Source organism: Neoarius graeffei, chromosome 20, assembly GCF_027579695.1.
Source record: "Neoarius graeffei isolate fNeoGra1 chromosome 20, fNeoGra1.pri, whole genome shotgun sequence".
Taxonomy (NCBI): domain Eukaryota; kingdom Metazoa; phylum Chordata; class Actinopteri; order Siluriformes; family Ariidae; genus Neoarius; species Neoarius graeffei.
This window is the reverse complement of record NC_083588.1, coordinates 42593585-42612752: the sequence shown is the minus strand read 5'-3', so window position 1 is coordinate 42612752 and position 19168 is coordinate 42593585. Positions and strand designations below refer to the sequence as shown.

General features: G+C 40.9%; 1 protein-coding gene across 3 annotated transcripts in view; it reads left to right on the top strand.

The window, feature by feature from the left end:
* Nucleotides 1–19168, top strand: part of lmtk2 (lemur tyrosine kinase 2) — a 71190-nt gene that overhangs the window by 1087 nt on the left and 50935 nt on the right. The window lies entirely within an intron of this gene.

Genomic DNA, 19168 nt, shown 5'->3' with positions numbered 1-19168 from the left:
TCTTTCCCTCTCTCTCTCCCCTATTTGAATTTGCTTTCATTCATATTCAGCTCTGTTGAATTCTCAGATCTGATCGGTCAGAACATCATGTTTTTCTCATGTCTGTGAAGATTCTCAATCATCCAGGTCATAGTCAACTGTGGGTGGTAGAAAAGGGCAACTGGACTTGCTTGAAGATTCTTGAAAACGTTTCACCTCTCGTCCGAAAGGCTTCCTCAGTTCTGTCTCTGAGGAAGCCTTTCGGACGAGAGGTGAAACGTTTTCAAGAATCTTCAAGCAAGTCCAGTTGCCCTTTTCTACCACCCACAGATCGTGTTTTTCTCCAACGTTAGCTCTGACTGTAGCGTCGGCTATAAATCGAATCCCAGGTTTATATTAATGCGCTCGTTCTGTAACGTTATCCTTTCTGGAGTGTTCACAGAGAGTTGTTCGGTGTGGCGGATCAGCATGGAGAAATGAGGAATTTTAAGCAGACTGTCACAGGACAGACAAGTCTGAAATGTTGTGTCTGTCCGTCCTTTCGTCCGAATGATGGGCCAAAGGCCCGGAACAGTGCAGCCAGGGGTCCGGCCCTGGAAGCTGAAGGGCTTGAGATGACTTCTCAGCTTCTTCCAGGCTCATCTTTGTGATCTTCGGAGGCCAAATTAGACAAGAAAGTGTCAGAAGATTCAAGAAAAACATGCTTAAAGTTATACCCATGTTACAATGTCCAACTTGAAAGAAATAATATGGACACTACAACAAATACCAAAGACACGCTTTAGGGGAAAAAAGCTTTTGTTTTACTTCAAAGATGGTTCCACATTAACAAGAAGCAAAAACCCCTAAAGAAAAAGGACCAGGTGACTAACGACAGAGCATACAGGAAAAAGTAAAAGAAAACCTCAATTTATCTGACTAGATTTTAGAGTATACCCTCGCTCGCGAGTCATCACCGCACAGGCGCCGTGATGCAAAGAAAAATGTGGTCTTCCGGTCCACTACCTTACCTGCTCTCACTAACTGATCTAATAACGTGAGAAAAGTAGTCACCTGGGACGGAACGAAGAATACAAAGTGACAAGACTAACAAAAATAGAACTAACAACACTAAAGCAATAATTAACACAGTAAACAATATTAGAAAAGGTGCGAAACGTGTGTGCCGGCGTCTGCCCAAACGAACGACCAGAGAGAGCGCCCGCCATCTTGACAAGGGCGGCCTTAAATAGGGGCTTGGCTGCAGCAGACCAATAGGGAAGCCGGTCATGGAAAGTCGGGATAGGCTACCTGGAAACAATGAGAGCGCAGCACAAGCCAGCGGCAAAAGCATTACAAGGCATTGACAAAAACATAACAGATCCACGTAACAACCCAATAAAACACTATCACACACGTTTAGAAAAAGTATGGGGAGCGAGGATGTTCCAGTTAGTTACAGGTACTATAATACTCATGAAATGTTGTATCATCAATGAGTATTTTTTTTATACTATGTTTTATAAAAAGTCTATAAGAAATTTAGTCATTAACAACACAGCTATTCTTACAAAATTTCGAGTATGAGATTCCAAGTAACTTTGTAACAAAACAACTCAAACCTAGACACGGTAACATTTGGCACGAGAACCTAGAAGAAAATAAAAACGCTATTAAAATATAAATCTACATCCTACAAAGCATAAATTCACGTATTTTCACGCACTTCCTGCACATCGTTCTGACGCATTATCTCATCTCATCTCATTATCTCTAGCCGCTTTATCCTGTTCTACAGGGTCGCAGGCAAGCTGGAGCCTATCCCAGCTGACTACGGGCGAAAGGCGGGGTACACCCTGGACAAGTCACCAGGTCATCACAGGGCTGACACATAGACACAGACAACCATTCACACTCACATTCACACCTACGGTCAATTTAGAGTCACCAGTTAACCTAACCTGCATGTCTTTGGACTGTGGGGGAAACCGGAGCACCCGGAGGAAACCCACGCGGACACGGGGAGAACATGCAAACTCCACACAGAAAGGCCCTCGCCGGCCACGGGGCTCGAACCTGGACCTTCTTGCTGTGAGGCGACAGTGCTAACCACTACACCACCGTGCCGCCCCTGACGCATTATATTAATGACAAATAAAGAACTTTTAAACAAATTCATACAACTTGATCAAATTTAACACGATTGTTAAAACATGATGGAAAAAACGCTTTGTCAGGGTCTGAAACCTGTAGTAGTCCATTTTCTTTTAACGTTGGTGGTATACCTACCCAGCTGATAACAGCATCGTGTGGTGTCATGCCAGAATGCACTCCTACTCACTGATGAGACGCAACTTGTCATTCGTTGAGAGCGTCAGCTATCAGCCAATCACAGGCCATGTTACGACATAATGTGTTCCCAGTGTAATATTTGGAAGAAAGTTAGACCCATAGCTTTACAATATTTCATGGGCCATCCAGTTGTCTGTCTGTCTTTCCAAATTTCAGCCTATCTGAATGATGGGCCAAAGGCCCGGAACAATGCAGCGGGGGGGTCTGGTCCTGGAAGCTGAAGGGCTTGAGATGGCTTCTCAGCTACTTCCAGACACATTTTCGTGATCTTCAGAGGCCAAATTAGACAAGAAAATGTCAGAAGATTCAAGAAAAACATGCTTAAAGTTATACCCAATAAAACACTATCACACACATGTTTAGAAAAACTATGGGGAGCGACGATGTTCCAGTTAGTTACAGGTACTATAATAACACTCAAACATTTGCGTCAACTATGAGTATTTTTTTTATACTATGTTTATAAAAAGTTGATAAGAAATTTAGTAATTAACAGCACAACTATTCTTACAAAATTTCGAGTACGAGATTCCAAGTAACTTTGTAACAAAATGACTTTTAAAATGACTCAAACTCAGACATGGTAATATTTGGCATTCAGACTAAAATCTGCTTAACGAGAACTAAGAAAATATAAATCGACATCCTACAAAGCATAAATTCACGTGTTTTCGCGCACTTGCTGCACATCATTCCAACGCATTATATTATCCATCCATTATCTGTAGCCGCTTATCCTGTGCAGGGTCGCGAGCAAGCTGGAGCCTATCCCAGCTGACTATGGGCGAGAGGCGGGGTACACCCTGGACAAGTCGCCAGTTTATCGCAGGGTTGACACACAGAGACAAACAACCATTCACACACTCGTTCACACCTACGGTCAATTTAGAGTCACCAGTTAACCTAACCTGCATGTCTTTGGACTGTGGGGGAAACCGGATCACCCGGAGGAAACCCATGCAGACATGGGGAGAACATGCAAACTCCACACAGAAAGACCCTCGCCTGCCGCTGGGCTCGAACCCGGACCTTCTTGCTGTGAGGCGGCAGTGCTAACCACTACACCACCGTGCTGCCGCATTATATTAATGACAAATAAAGAACTTTTAAACAAATTCATACAACTCGATCAAATTTAACACGATTGTTAAAACATGATGGAAAAAACGCTTTGTCAGGGTCCGAAACCTGTAGTAGTCCATTTTCTTTTAACGTTGGTGGTATACCTACCCAGCTGATAACAGCATCGTGTGGTGTCATGCCAGAATGCACTGCTACTCACTGATGAGACGCAACTTGTCATTCGTCGAGAGCGTCAGCTATCAGCCAATCACAGGCCATGTTACGACATAATGTGTTCCCAGTGTAACATTTGGAAGAAAGTTAGAAGTACATTAGACCCATATCTCTGCAATTTTTCATGGGCCATCCGGTTTGATGCTTTTGAAATACAGATGGACAAATGCGAAAATTACTGGTAAATGTCCGCCGGTCCGACCTTATTTCCCACAGTGCGGATTCTCCAAATAATCTAATCGGAGGCAAATAATGTGTGCTGTTTTTTCACAAAGAGAAATGTCTAATTGTTTATATAGTGAAGATTCCTTTAAGATATGGAAGGAGTCTCGGGTGTCAGCGCTTTGTAATGATTAGTAAGTTTTCCATTACTGGAAAGTCTTCAGGACAGAGGGTTTTCCGGTTTCTTGGTAATATAAACAAGGTAGGGATTTTTTTTTTTTGTCTTATTAACTTCAAGAGAGAGGAAAGGGAATGACATTGCTCCTGTGGAGGACGGCCTCATATGAACAGTTGAAAGTCACACTTGGAAGATGGCTCTGGACACTTGGAGTAATACTTTTATGGCTGAGGACTACAGTTCACTTGTTAACTTTAGGACTACAGTTGTCACGAGCAGTTTTGCACTCAAGTTTCCATCAATGAACAGTTTATAACTTCAGTACAACAGACTTCATGTCAAAATGTTATCACGCTATCTGTTATCACCTGAATGAGGATGGGTTCTCTTTTGAGTCTGGTCCTTCTCGAGGTTTCTTCCTCATGTCGCCTGAGGGAGTTTTTCCTTGCCACCGTCGCCACAGGCTTGCTCATTGGGGATAGATTAGGGATAAAATTAGCTCATGTTTAAAGTCAGTAAAATTCTGTAAAGCTGCTTTGCGACAATGTTTATTGTTAAAGGGAACTGAAGTCACTTTTAAACTTGCTTTATTCCTTAATTAACGTGTTCAATTACGTTTTCGGTTTTAGTAACCTTATATCGTGACTCATATTGGCAACTAAGTGCAATTAAATATTATACTTATCGGCCTATTCGGTTTTTAGCCATGTTGAATTTAGTTCGTTTGGTCCACGGCAGGCGTCGCTTATCCACGCGATCTTCGCGAGACTTCGAAACGTGAAGTGTCAGCCAGGTGTCAGTGCTGCCATTTTGAAAACTGTTTTTCAAATGAAATATTGCACAAAAACGAGTTTAAATGACGATTACTGCCTACTTTTTCAAACTTTCCTGATCGCTGTCAAAACAAGCAAAACTTCCGGCTTGATTCCGTCAGCATTTGAAAGAGGCGCGTCTTTTGACAACGTTGGCAGACGTCGGTCACTTTGACTTCCGCTGTACGTTTTACTTCCGTCCTACGATGTCTCGCACAGGTCTCAACGAATCTTGTTTACAGCCATTGCTTTGACATATGGACTGATATATTACAGAGCATATTTCAAACACTCATAACTTGCTATAGCAGTGACAAAATAGCTGTCAGAAATGCGTTCCTATATTTAATAAAATGAGAGAATTTTGATAATAAAAAATTAGCTTCAGTTCTCCTTTAAAAGTGCTATTAGAAATAAACTTGACTATAGCCATTAGGCTATAACGCAAATGACAGCAGGAACTAACTTGTCTTGGGAACGTTTCACAGCATTAAATGTAAATGTTAATGGCTACAAGTTCTGATGTCTAAGAGAAATGAACCATTCTGGGATGTGCTGTTATTGGAAATTAATTAACATCGGTGTCGTCATCGTCTGCTTCTCTCAAGCCTGCAACTTCACCGATTTATTTATTTAAATAGATTTTTCCTTACGTAGACTTCGTGTCACTGTAAATGTGCTCGGAATGTGAGAAAAAGTAATGTGCTGATGGAAAATCCTTGTCAGCCACTAACAACAGGCCATTTCCTTTTCAGAAAAACAGGTTATGTGCATAATGGCATGGGCGATGATGGTAATTTTAATGACGAGTGCAACAGTCAGCACTGCTCATCACGTTATGGTGCTGTGACGCGCGTGCTGAGTAATAGTTTGTATTTCAGACGGAGCCATTGCTGTTTAGCAGGTAGAGTCTGAAGCAGAACAGTAATGAGAATACTCGTGGGTCAGTGATGTTAACCTTGGAATTCATGGAGTGCTGCTGTAACCTGCGGCCTTTCTTAAATACAAACTAGACAGCTAGTCGTTACATATGATTTCAGACTCTGGCCTCAAGTAAAGTGCTTACAGAGCTACAGCAAAGGCTCACGTTAGCAGCTTTTCAGTTAGCTAGCGATTCCTCAAGTGTGTGTGTGTGTATAACAAAGCGTGTTTGAGTTTATGTATTTATTTATTTTGTTGCTTCTCCAAAAACAAAATTTTGTCTCCTGACTCTTGATGAATCATGAGTGCTGTGCACATTGCTAATATAGCATGATTGTCAATAAAATGCATTTGTGCTACAGTTTATAAGGGGATGTATTGTGAACAATTTCACATGTAGCCAGAGGCTTGAGGACACATCTGGCAGGATCCAAGAAAGCTATAATAATAGTTTGTGGCAGTCTTATGAGTTGGCCTGGGAGAGTAATTACTTTACTAAAGAGTACTGAGAGGTTCAGTATTACACTTTTTTTTTTGAAAAAACAAATATTTAAATATGGATTTGTTCCAAACCTTATTTGTACTTGGTATAAAATGTATTTATAGTGCAGTACGCAGTGTTTTATTATAGCAGTTCTTGTATGTCTTTTTTTTTTTTTTTAAAGCTTCCCACCCACTCACGTGTAAAGGAAAATTATATAAAAACAAAAACACGCAATCCTTGTTAACTTGTTTAAAAAAAAAAAAGTTTTAAATTGTTATATAGCTTAAAGTTGTTTAAACTCTGTGTGCTATACAGTGATGTGATGCACCTCGATGTTGTATCTGCAGCCATGCTCCAAAATCTAGTGGACCACCTTCCCAGAAGAATAGAGATGAATATAACAAACAAATGTGGAGTGGGATGTTCAGTAGGCGCTTACGAGTGCGCTGGTCAGGTGTCCGCAAACCTTTGGCCCTCCAGTGTACATGGGATATATATATACAGTAGGGTTGACAACAAATATCCAGCAATCTGCATTTATTTCATTTTGAAAAGAAAACGTAATTAGAATTAGAGGTCGACCGATATGGGTTTTTCTAAAGCCGATACCGATATTTAGAGGTCAGAGTCAGCCGATGGCCGATATGAGCTGCCGATTTTTTGGGGCCGATTTTTAGGGCCGATATGCTATCGTATTGTCCTTAATTGGCATGCTAAAATATCATACTCAGGGTTAGATCTTAAGGTTTTTCTGCACTAGCCAGCCGGGCTAGTGGCTTGCAAATTGCACTAGCCCGCAGAGTGTTGCACTAGCCCGCTATTTTAAGCCCAATTCCTGTGACAATTGAAAGAATTTTAAATACTAAACAATGAACAAGTTGAAACAACAGAAGCTCCCAATTCAGTGTAACAAAACCAGTACTTTATTCAATCCATTATGGTTCTCATATGTGACTTTGTGTTTCAAACCATAATTGTTACTTTGAAGTATAAAAGAGGTAGTCATTGCTTACAGTTAAGTAGACTAGTACATGTAGTAATCTCGCAAAATGGACTAGAACTGAAATCATTCAGTTGCCTTAGACTGGAAAAAAACATAGCAAATTCTTATAGAAATGGACTAGAACTGAAATCATAAACTTATCTTGGACTAGAAAAGAACATGACTAATTCTTGTAGAAGTAAACATTCCATACAAAAAATATTCATTAATTGTGCACATACATGTAGCAATACTGTCAGGGTAACAAACATAAATGAGATCTAATGGCAACATAGGAAGATACAAGTACATGATGGCAGTCAACTGAGAGTTACAAGTAAAATTAATTTCTGTTTAAGTACAAACCACAACACTTGAAGAAATATCACAATTATTTTCCCTTTAAGGGTGGGATTATTCACTAAGTGAAAGTAAGTCACCAGTTCATTCCCTGGTTGTTTCAGTCACACTAACAGAGTCTATGTGAACAATGGTATCTGCAGACTCATAATCAAGCTGCAGAACACTTGATGGCTCATCCTCAGACTGGCTGGAGTCGGACTCGCTGTCCTCGTAAGGCACTCATCATGGTACACAGTTACAACCTGTGTCAATGAACTGTGACAGTAATGTTCAGCAACAATGCATTACACCATGTACAATAAATAGAATGAGCTAAAAGATTTTGTATCAGATTTTGCGTGATTCAAGATGGCCACACCCATGTCAAGTTATTGCACTAGCCAACACGGGCTAGTAGCAGAGATTTTGCACTAGCCCGTGGCTATCTGCACTAGCCACGGGCTAGCGGGCTAGTGTTAAGATCTAACCCTGATACTAGTAAGAGGACGCACAACTGTACTCTGTACTCTGACTGTACTCATCATAACAATAAGAATTAACAAATTAATGACTTAAACGTATTAAAATGAATAATCAATAGACTAACAGAGTGCAAGAAGACTTCCATGATGTGACAACTTCAGATAGTTACTTCAAAACGGCAAAATACATGTTCAAGTTATACAGTTTCACTGTGGAACTTCCATGCCTTGAACTTTCACGTTTCCGTTTCAACAATATAAAACTCCGTCTCCCAGCATGCTGTGCAGGAAACCGGAAATAGGAACTGCAGAGGTCTAGCATCGGTCTCTGGTTCACAATCAAATCAAACATGTATACATTGCGAAAACAAATGGACATGGGATGGCAATGTTATAATACGTTCACAGGTTAGTTTTGCGTCCTCTTTTTGTTAACTTTTCACTTAGATTGTCCGTTACTACAGTTTAGATCGGAACATAGCGGTCACCAGCGTAAAGGGGGCTTACATAGTCGACGCACTTGCGGCCACAAGGCTACGCATCGCAACATTTCGTTTCGAGAGGAATTCTACAACTCCGATGCAGTTGAAATGCTATTCGTTTTTCCTTTCGCTAAATGAAGCAACACATCACAGATTACAACCATCATGAGAGCAAATATACGACTTTAGGACATTGAAATGTAAGAATTGAAGCCTTACCTGTAGGCTATCTCTGCTGACTCCTGAAACGTTTGTTGGCTTGGGTCTTTTGCACGCCGCGTTCTACGTAGCTGTCGTGCCTGACTTTAAATCGGCGCGACCAAATAAGAAAATCGGCTGATGCCGATTCATTAAAAAATGGCAAAAATCGGCCGATTAAATCGGCCGGCCGATAGATCGGTCGACCTCTAATTAGAATATTATAATTACAATAAGAGAGACGTTTTTAGACGAATTTTAATATTATTTGTATAATGTCTATACGTTTAAAAGTACCTTACTTAATTTTTATTGATAAAAATATCCTGAAAAGCAGCAGAAATAAAATCTGGAAAAAAGTATCATATCAGCTGCTTTTTCAGCAAGTTTATAATGCAGGGCTCAAAATTCGCGGTGGTCTAGTCGCCCGAGGCGACTTAATTTGTCATTTGGCGGGTAATTCCTGTCACTAGCCAGCCCAGCTGGCTAGTTGAAAATAAAAAATATATATGAAGCGAAGATTCAGACTAGGGCTGTGCGATATATCGAATATACTCAATATAGCGCCGAAAATTCTGTGTGCGATACATAAAATTATTATATCGTAACTATCGAGTATTTTATGGTCATCTGCCAACTTGTGTTTGTTTAAAACCTTTTCCGGTGGTTTTCTCCCTGTCCCTCAGGCAGTAACGTGAGAGGCTGCTTAAGGGTAAAAAAAAAAAAAAACAATAACGTTACACACTTGCCAACCAATCCCGGGCGACATCTAGGTGCTGAAAGGAACTTGCGAGGAGATTTTCTAGCTCCGGTTTACAGCGCTGACTCAGTTCGTACAATCGCTGGTGCTGCATAGGCTACTGTGTAAGCTCTGTCAATTTCAGCGACAAATCAAAAATGGAAGCGGAAGAATTGGTTCCTAAAAGAACTAGTAAGGCCATTATTAAAAAAATTTCTGTTTCCGGTCCACTGGCCGGGCGAGTGCCGTTTGTGCGGTTGAAATTTTTTTTTTTTTAACGCTGGTTTTTCGACATTTTTTTTTTCGGGTTCGTAAATCTAAAATCAAACTTGACATTTCCGCATTCCCAGGGCTTTCCACTAAGGCTCATACTAGCCAGCCATGACAAATAAGTAGCCAGCCGGGGGGGTAAACACAAAATAAACTCCTGTGCACGCAGTTCCCAGGATTAAATGTATTTTCCACAGACCATTTATTTATTCACTTTACTCAAATACAAAGTAAAATGGCAGTAAATCTTCTTCCTTTTCTTGCGTATTGCATCATGAGGCGTTCCTGGCTTGTAAATCTCTTATTTTCGGTGCATGACACATTCACGCAACTGAGCATGCTATGAATTAACAACGACAACGGTCTGCAGTGGCGGCTACACAATTAAACACTCAGCGAACATTTCTCCATTTGTGTATGAAAATACACTCCAACCACTCAGTTTGGGTTCATTTACAACCAACGGTGTCTTTTGATGCCAGCATGTAATTGAACGAGAGAAGACTAGTTTACCGGAGACAAAATAAGCGTTATCTCTGCTTCTGTTCCCTCCGACAGCCCCGACACACTACTGCCTCCGCCGAGTGCGCGCGCGCACACTGCATGTCGGGGCCGCGGATGAGTTACTCTCCCTTCATCAACGAAGTCTGCAGGGAATTTGTGGTTATTATCGGTACAAACGGCGCGAATTACAACTTAAATAAGTGCAGTTCAGTTTGACATTATTGTCAGTCCGTTAGATAAACATTTAATTTTATTAAAATCGAAAATTAATATTTAGAGCCTGTGGGCTACAAAAATAAGTCATTAAAGTAGCGGGCTGGGCTTAATTGTGTAGTCGGCTGTGTGGCCGGCAGCCGGCGCTTGTGGAAAGCCCTGCATTCCGCGCAGAATATAGAATCGAATCAGCTCTGTGCATGCACCGTGCGGCACAAAAAAATGGCAGCCACCATGAAGGAAGGAGATCCGGAGTTTTCAAACATTTGCTTAAGTGTGAAATCGCAAAATGGTATTCTAGCGAACAACAAAATAGTAATGATTCAGAAAAACAAATCATTCAGTGATCATTTTAATAGTGTAATTTTATCTGAACTAGGCCTAACGCTCGATTTAGAACTACAAAAAGTCCGTGTGTCGGACATTTTAAGTACCTTTGTAAAAGTTTTGCAAATGTTGCAGTCAGCATTTAAAATGCTAACTTAGTTTTTGTACAGGTTTCAGTTGATTAAACCGTCATCATTTATTAAATGTGTCTGCTTTTGTAATAAAGTACAGAAAGAAAAAGCAAACAGCATTGCGATTTCTTATCCATCCATATATTAAAAAAAAAATCCCTCCCTCCCGACTGAAAATTTTTTTGCTCACCCGGTGGACAGGAAACGGATTTTTTTAAAGGATGGCCTAAGGCAGGGGTGTCAAACCTGATCCATAAAGGGCCTTGTGGCTGCAGGTTTTCATTCCAGCCATGCAGCAGCACACCTGACTTGGCTCATTCAATCAACTGAACTGTCTTCACACAGTCAAATACTTGCAGCCACACCCACCCTTGATTAAAGGGTGGGTGTGTCAGTTGATTGAATAAGCCAAATCAGGGTGCTGCTGCATGGCTGGAATGAAAACCTGCAGCCACACGGCCCTTTATGGATCAGGTTTGACACCCCAGGCCTAAGGGGTCAGTCATCTGGCATTTTTTTGGATATCGCGAGGAGGACGTGGAACAGCAAATGCCAGTTTGTAAAGTGTGCAAAAAAAAAAAAAAACAGTATCAAAATACTCGGGTCTTGAAATAAATGTACATTAGTCATGAACAATGGTAGCTACTCTCTTTTGTGTTATTTTTGACAGAAGTAAAATTCATATATGAACAAATTTTGGCGAGTTGATTTTCTGTTTGGCGAGTTACTTTGGAAGGTATCCAGTCCGGCTGGCTGGTGAAAAAAAATATGAATTTCGAGCCCGGTAATGTATTGAAAAATATTTAAAATAAAATTGAAGAAGGATATCACAATATCCCAGAAAGGTGTAATTTATCACAGTATCAAATATTATATTGTCATAACACCAGACCCGACTAGATGGATTGATTAGTGTGCATGGGTGACAGTTGATCTGAATCGGGAACGTGCAGGTATGTAGAAACCCTGATGAAACCAGCAAAGCTGATGTCTAAAGCTTCTGCTAGAACAGCACAGTTAAACATTAAATAATTGTGCTCACCAGGCTCATTTCAGGTGTGATGAGTGGACAGGAAGCGATGTCTCACAGCTGAAACTTTGCCCAACAGCTTGCTGACTTTGTCAAGGACACAAAGACGTGATCATATACTCATTAATTTCTCTTACTCTCTGTTCTGAACTTAACATATGATGGGCTAATTAACTAGTTATGTTAGCCACCGCATTTTAGGTTTTAGCTTAAAGTGCCATTCCACCATTGGATGTATTCTTTGGCATAAAATACAATATATTTTATGACAACATGATTAGACAGAGAAATCTTTTAGCTTCAAAATGATATATCAAACATAATTTTTTGACAGCGACAAGTATATTAATTTTGCGACCAAAGTCACCTACCCTTTTAATTTCCGCGCGGTAGTGAAACGTGATGTCATCGGCAGGTTCCCCTTCTTGTGTACCACGTGTCGGTCTATTTTTAGACCAGGAAACCCCCAAAGTGAGAGAGTCATTTCTCCTCGTATATGGGGGCCAAAAAAATTGCGAAAAATTGAGTTAATCTTTCAGTTAGCTAGATTTATTGGTATTAGCTAGATTTATTGGTATTAGCTAGATTTATTGGTATTATTTTTATTGCGTTCTATCCGCCATTGCTGATAATATGTGCCACGTCACACGTCACGTGGTACACAAGAAGGGGAACCTGCCGATGACATCACGCACGGAAATTAAAAGGGTAGGTGACTTTGGTCGCAAGATTAATATACTTGTCGTTGTCAAAAAATTATGTTTGATATCATTTTGAAGCTAAAAGATTTCTCTATCTAGTGATACCATTTATATATGTTGTCAAAATATATTGTATTTTATGCCAAAGAATACATCCAATGGTGGAATGGCACTTTAATCTAACCTAATTGTAGTCTTAGGCTTGGGTGATAATAGCAATATGTATCGTTAATGCACACTTGAGCAATAGTGATAAGAAAACTGTTTGATAGTTTCACGTAAATGCGTTAAATGCAAACTGCCAGAAAAGCATAATGAACATACAAAGTTTGGTTGCATGATCAAACCCCAAGGGTGCTCATGACTAGACTCATAAACAGCCAGTCATATCTGTTGATAATGGAGTGTGCTACAAGTGATGCACAAACAGCCACGCATTTAACAAGTGTGGTGTTCGGTTGCACTGTTGACATGTGACACAACAACAGACGGCATGGAGTGAGAAAATGAGCAGTGTTTCCCACAAGTCTGAAATATACTTGTGGCGGTATCCAACAGATACCGCAAGTCAGCCTAGTTAGCGTGTCTGCCTCTAGGCCGGGAGATCGTGAGTTCTACTCGCAGTCGGGTCATGCCAAAGACCATCATAAAAATGGTACCTACTGCCATCTGGCGAGGCATGCTGCAATACAGATGTGAGTAGTAGTGTGCAATAAACTCTTGCAGTTACCAGAGGACCAGGCCTCCACTGTAACCCTGGCTATGTAATAAGCGAGAAGTCGAGGGCTAGAGAAGCCGAGATTGGTGCTGCCCGATGTGCCTGGTTAGTACTTGGATGCGAGACTTCCTGGGAATACCGGGTGTTGGCACAGGAAGGACTTTTCTGGTAGCCAGCTGAAAGAGCCAACGTTTAACTGCCGTCGCAAATGTGATTTCAGGTTGCAGTGGAATTTGCTCTACTCTCACGGATTAAAATCTGCTTCACGGATGTCACTTGTGCTGCTCAGTAAATCGTGCTTGCTATCCGCGACAACCACAGGCTTCAGAAAAATTGACTTTTTTTTTCCTCTGTTTTTTTTAACTTTGATTTTCATTTTTTGCTTTACAAAGAAGGAAAAGCAACACAAAAACACAAAATTGGCCTATTAATTTCTGTTACAGACACAAAAAAAAACAGAATGCCCAAATGTACACAGATCATCATTAATCTCCTTTTTAATAATCAAACAGTTTAAGGAAAAAAAAGCATCATTACAAAGCTAAATGCACTGACTGAACTCAAGCGCTCCATGTTTTAATGGTAACGTTGGCAGTAAAACATAAGGTACACGCTAATTAAGGCTACGTTTACATTACGTCGAATCAGCGGATCATCAGATTAACGTTCTTAAAACGATTCGCGTTTACACTAAAACCATTAGCCGTGCACACAGCAACACCAATACACGGATACGCTCGGCTCCGCAGGCATCCTGCTCTCCAAATCACTCCGCCCTGAACAGCGAGTGCCCTCTGGAGGGTGCGCACTCCGGCCCTGCGCAGCTCACACAGCACGCGAGTGAAGTGCACGAGCTGTGATTCGGGACTGAGCCGCTGTGTGTGCGATCCCAGCGCATATCACTTACTACTTGCAAGTGGAAGGATGGCAAGCCTAAAGACAATCATAACTACACAATGGGCAGTATTTGCATCAGTATTTGCAGTATTTTCATACTTTTATACTCTTTAATGAAAGGTGATACAAGGCGGAAGTCCGCGCCGTTTTTCAGCAGTCGCGTCACATGACCAACGCCAGCGAATCAGGAAGGTGGATGTCAGTGACGTTGTCCAATGAGACGCCAGCTAGAGCTCAGCACAGCGTAATCGCGTATCTCAATGTTTACACAGCACCGGACCAGATACGATCTAGATTGAATACGTGGACGCTGGCGGATTCCCGTTTCCCGGCTTTTCCAGGTGGTTTAATGTAAACGGACAGTGCATCCGCGAAGAAAACGAGACAGATACGGTCTAATGTAAACGTAGCCTTAGATTGCTTACAGCGTGAAAGTTCTCCATTCATGTAGTCGGCTATTTGGTCAGTCGTTCTAGCACAAACGGCTCCTTTTGGTAATGCAGTACATTATCCATCCATCATCTGTAGCCGCTTATCCTGTTCTACAGGGTCGCAGGCGAGCTGGAGCCTATCCCAGCTGACTATGGGCGAGAGGCGGGGTACACCCTGGACAAGTCACCAGGTCATCACAGGGCTGACACAGACAACCATTCACACCTACGGTCAATTTAGAGCCACCAATTAGCCTAACCTGCACGTCTTTGGACTGTGGGGGAAACCGGAGCACCCGGAGGAAACCCCTGCAGACATGAGGAGAACATGCAAACTCCACACAGAAAGACCCCCACTTTTGAGGCAGCTGGGCTCGAACCCAGGACCTTCTTGCTGTGAGGCGACAGCGCTAATCACTATGCCACCGTGCCGCCCCGCAGTACATTATACTCATTATTATTTATCCATCGCTTATAGAACATTCTTGTTCTTCATACTTGGCTATTTGCTGAAATGGGTCACCAAATATACTTTGGGCAGCTGTTTATATCTTAGCCTGCCGCCAAAGTAAAGTTTGTGTGGAGAAACACTGCGCATGATGAGGAAATTGTTGATAAAAGTTAGTTAAATTCAGCCTTTCTTCTGGGTAATTATTAAAAATGATCAATTATTGATATCAACTAAAATGAAAGTTTGTATCTTGATAACTCTTTCAGTTATATCGCCCAGCCCTATGTGGTCTTTACCAGTTGTCGTCGCTACACTGATTCTGGTTATTCAAAAGAACTTGTAGAGAGTTGATGCTGCTGATTAGATGGGAAGCTAGTGAAGGATTTGCACTTTAAATTTTTTTTTTAATGGTGCTTGTTTGGCAATGTTTCTTTGCCTCTTTCCTTTTCACCTTCCAAGATGCTGACACACATTGCACTTTGATATGCTTTATGACTTTCAGACTTTAAGTCTATAACTGATTTACAATCTGGTAAAAGAAAGAGCTGATGTGTCAGTCAGCCTGGCCTTTCTGATGACTAGAGTCTCTCAAAGTCCTGTCGAATCCTCTTTGAGTGTGTGTGTGTGTGTGTGTATAAATTGCACGCAGTACTGTGCAGAAGTCTGAGGCACATGTAAAGAAATGCTGTAGACCAGGGTTTTTCAAAGTGTGGGAGAGTCAGCCCCTCCTCGGAGAGCAAATAAACAACAGCGTCCCCCCCTTACAATTTTTGTTGTTGCTATACTTAATGTTCCATTCGTATTTTTAAAAAATGGTTGTTGTACACATTTTTTAATTTTTTTCTTTTTCACATTATAAACATCTGTGCTTTTTAAAACATCTTGTTTTACACATTTTAAACATCTCATAGCATCGTTAGCTAGCACCTCTTGGCAGACAACACACTGTGGCAGTGGAGCATCTTCAGATCCAGTCCATGAAAATCCAAACTTTAAATAATCGTGGTCATACTTCCTTCTTTTTTCAGTCCCCCCAGGATTCTGCGGGCCTTTTTTGTGATTGTTGCGGGCTAAAATGTCTGATGTTGCGGGGGTTTCCAAAAAATTGCGATGAAAGTTGCGGTGTTTTTTAGGTTTTTGTTGCGATTACATTGCGGGAGGAAGTGAAAGTTGCGAGAAATTGTTGCGATTTTCTCTTTTTGTGATTAAAATTGAGTGATATGTTAAATATTAAGTTATTACTGAAAAACTATTGATTAAAAAAACAAAGACACTGAGAAATGGGCCTATAAACAACTTTACCAATATAAAAGATTACCAGGACTACAAAAATGCAGAAAAATAGGCTTTACTGATCCAAATGCTCCTGTTGGTTCAAAAGTTAAAGTGCACAGAACCTCACAGCACAACATGAAGTTACCTTAAAATCTAATATAAATGCCTCAGCTTTCATGTAAGAAAAAACTATTAATACTAGTACTGTGTGCAGGCAGTCTCTCCTGAAGACTAAATTAAACAATAATTATAAACTAATAAAATAAATGGCTCAGGCTTCATAGAAGAAAAAAAAAAACAATTTGAACAGAATCTCACAGTATGATGCTGAAGCTGCCTAAACAATGGAAAATAAAATACCATTTTGGCAAAAATGTTGGCATCCATTAATTTCTTGTATTAAGTAAAAAAAAAAAATTATGTAAAGTGCACACAGTCCTTCACTGTAAACATAACACACTTTCAGTAACAGACTTTAAGCCTATATAAACACTGACTCGCACATGCAGTGTTGCCAGATACTGCTGACGTTTTCCAGCCCAAAATATGTTCAAAACCCGCCAAAATGCACTTGAAACCGCCCAATCTGGCAACACTGCGCGCATGCTGCTTCTCTTGAACGTATACACGGAAGTAAGGCGGAAGGTAGTTTGTCGACGTCATCTCAAGACGACGCCAATGATTGGTCAAATTTGCAGGAAAGTTGCGGTGATTGGATATAATTGCAACACTGCCCTGAATTCGCGGGGATTGGTTGAATTTGCGTTGAAGTTGCAAATCGCAACATCCTGGAGGCTCTGTTTTTTTGCTTGGCCCAGACTCTGTCTCCTCACTCACTGTAGCTTTAGGTACTAAAAATCGATCCATTTTGTCTCTGGTAAAGGCGAGCTGAAGTTCGCTAAATGTCCACAATAGTAACTTATTCTGGTTTATTTTTCCTCACGTTGCGTGCCCCCCAGGGGGCGCGCCCCACACTTTTGAAAAGCCCTGCTGTAGACCAAAAATGGCTTAAAAAAATAATGAAATGTTCCAACATTTAAAAAAAAAAACAACAAAACCTACAAACCGGAATAAGCCATAATAAATGAAAGTCAGTATTTGGTGTGAGATGATCCTTTGCTTAAAAAAAAAATGGTAGTCTCAGGTACAGTGAGTGCAGTTTGATAAGGAAATGAGCTGTAGGTTTTACTGAGCATCTCACAGAACCAGCCACAGTTCTTCTGGACACTTTGACTGTCACACACTCGTCTTAATTTTGCACCAAAACCCAGTAGCCTTCCTTATGTTTTCTTTTTTTAGTCTGAAAAGTGCTCTCTTATGTAATCTGCTGCTCAGATACAAACTTTTTTTTTTTTCTGTATCATTTAATTTTGTGCTGGAAAACAAACATTTGGAACTTTGACTTTTTGACAAAAACATGTTAAAGTCCCTTCCCACGCCATGGGGTGCATAGGGTGGCGCCGATCTCCGTAGCCCTCGGCCTCTGTCCTATTACATAGCTAGTCCTCTGGTAACCGCGAGAGTTTAACTCCCCACTCGCATCTGTATCGCAGCGTGCCTTGCCAGATGGCAGTAGGTACCATTTTTATGATGGTCTTTGGTATGACCCAACCGTGAATAAAACTCACGATCTCCCGATCGAGAGGCGGACACGCTAACCACTAGGCCAACTCACGGTATAACGTTTTTGTACTGACTCGATAATGTCATAATATATAAATCTATAACAAGGTTTGTATGGGAAAAAAAATGGGTTGCCTAAGACTTTTGTGCAGTTCTCTCTCACACGTGTGTGTGTGTGTGTGTGTGTGTGTGTGTGTGTGTGTGTGTGTGTGTATAAAAAAGGTATGTATATGTTAAAACAGTGTTTTTCTTCATGTGTAGACTACAACCCCGATTCCAAAAAAGTTGGGACAAAGTACAAATTGTAAATAAAAACAGAATGCAATAATTTACAAATCTCAAATTGATATTGTATTCACAATAGAACATAGACAACATATCAAATGTCGAAAGTGAGACATTTTGAAATTTCATGCCAAATATTGGCTCATTTGAAATTTCATGACAGCAACACATCTCAAAAAAGTTGGGACAGGGGCAATAAGAGGCTGGAAAAGTTAAAGGTACAAAAAAGGAACAGCTGGAGGACCAAATTGCAACTCATTAGGTCAATTGGCAATAGGTCATTAACATGACTGGGTATAAAAAGAGCATCTTGGAGTGGCAGCGGCTCTCAGAAGTAAAGATGGGAAGAGGATCACCAACCCCCCTAATTCTGCGCCGACAAATCGTGGAGCAATATCACAAAGGAGTTTGACAGTGTAAAATTGCAAAGAGTTTGAACATATCATCATCTACAGTGCATAATATCATCAAAAGATTCAGAGAATCTGGAAGAATCTCTGTGCGTAAGGGTCAAGGCCGGAAAACCGTACTGGGTGCCCGTGATCTTCGGGCCCTTAGACGGCACTGCATCACATACAGGCATGCTTCTGTATTGGAAATCACAAAATGGGCTCAGGAATATTTCCAGAGAACATTATCTGTGAACACAATTCACTGTGCCATCCGCTGTTGCCAGCTAAAACTCTATAGTTCAAAGAAGAAGCCGTATCTAAACATGATCCAGAAGCGCAGACGTCTTCTTTGGGCCAAGGCTCATTTAAAATGGACTGTGGCAAAGTGGAAAACTGTTCTGTGGTCAGACGAATCAAAATTTGAAGTTCTTTATGGAAATCAGGGACGCCGTGTCATTCGGACTAAAGAGGAGAAGGACGACCCGAGTTGTTATCAGCGCTCAGTTCAGAAGCCTGCATCTCTGATGGTATG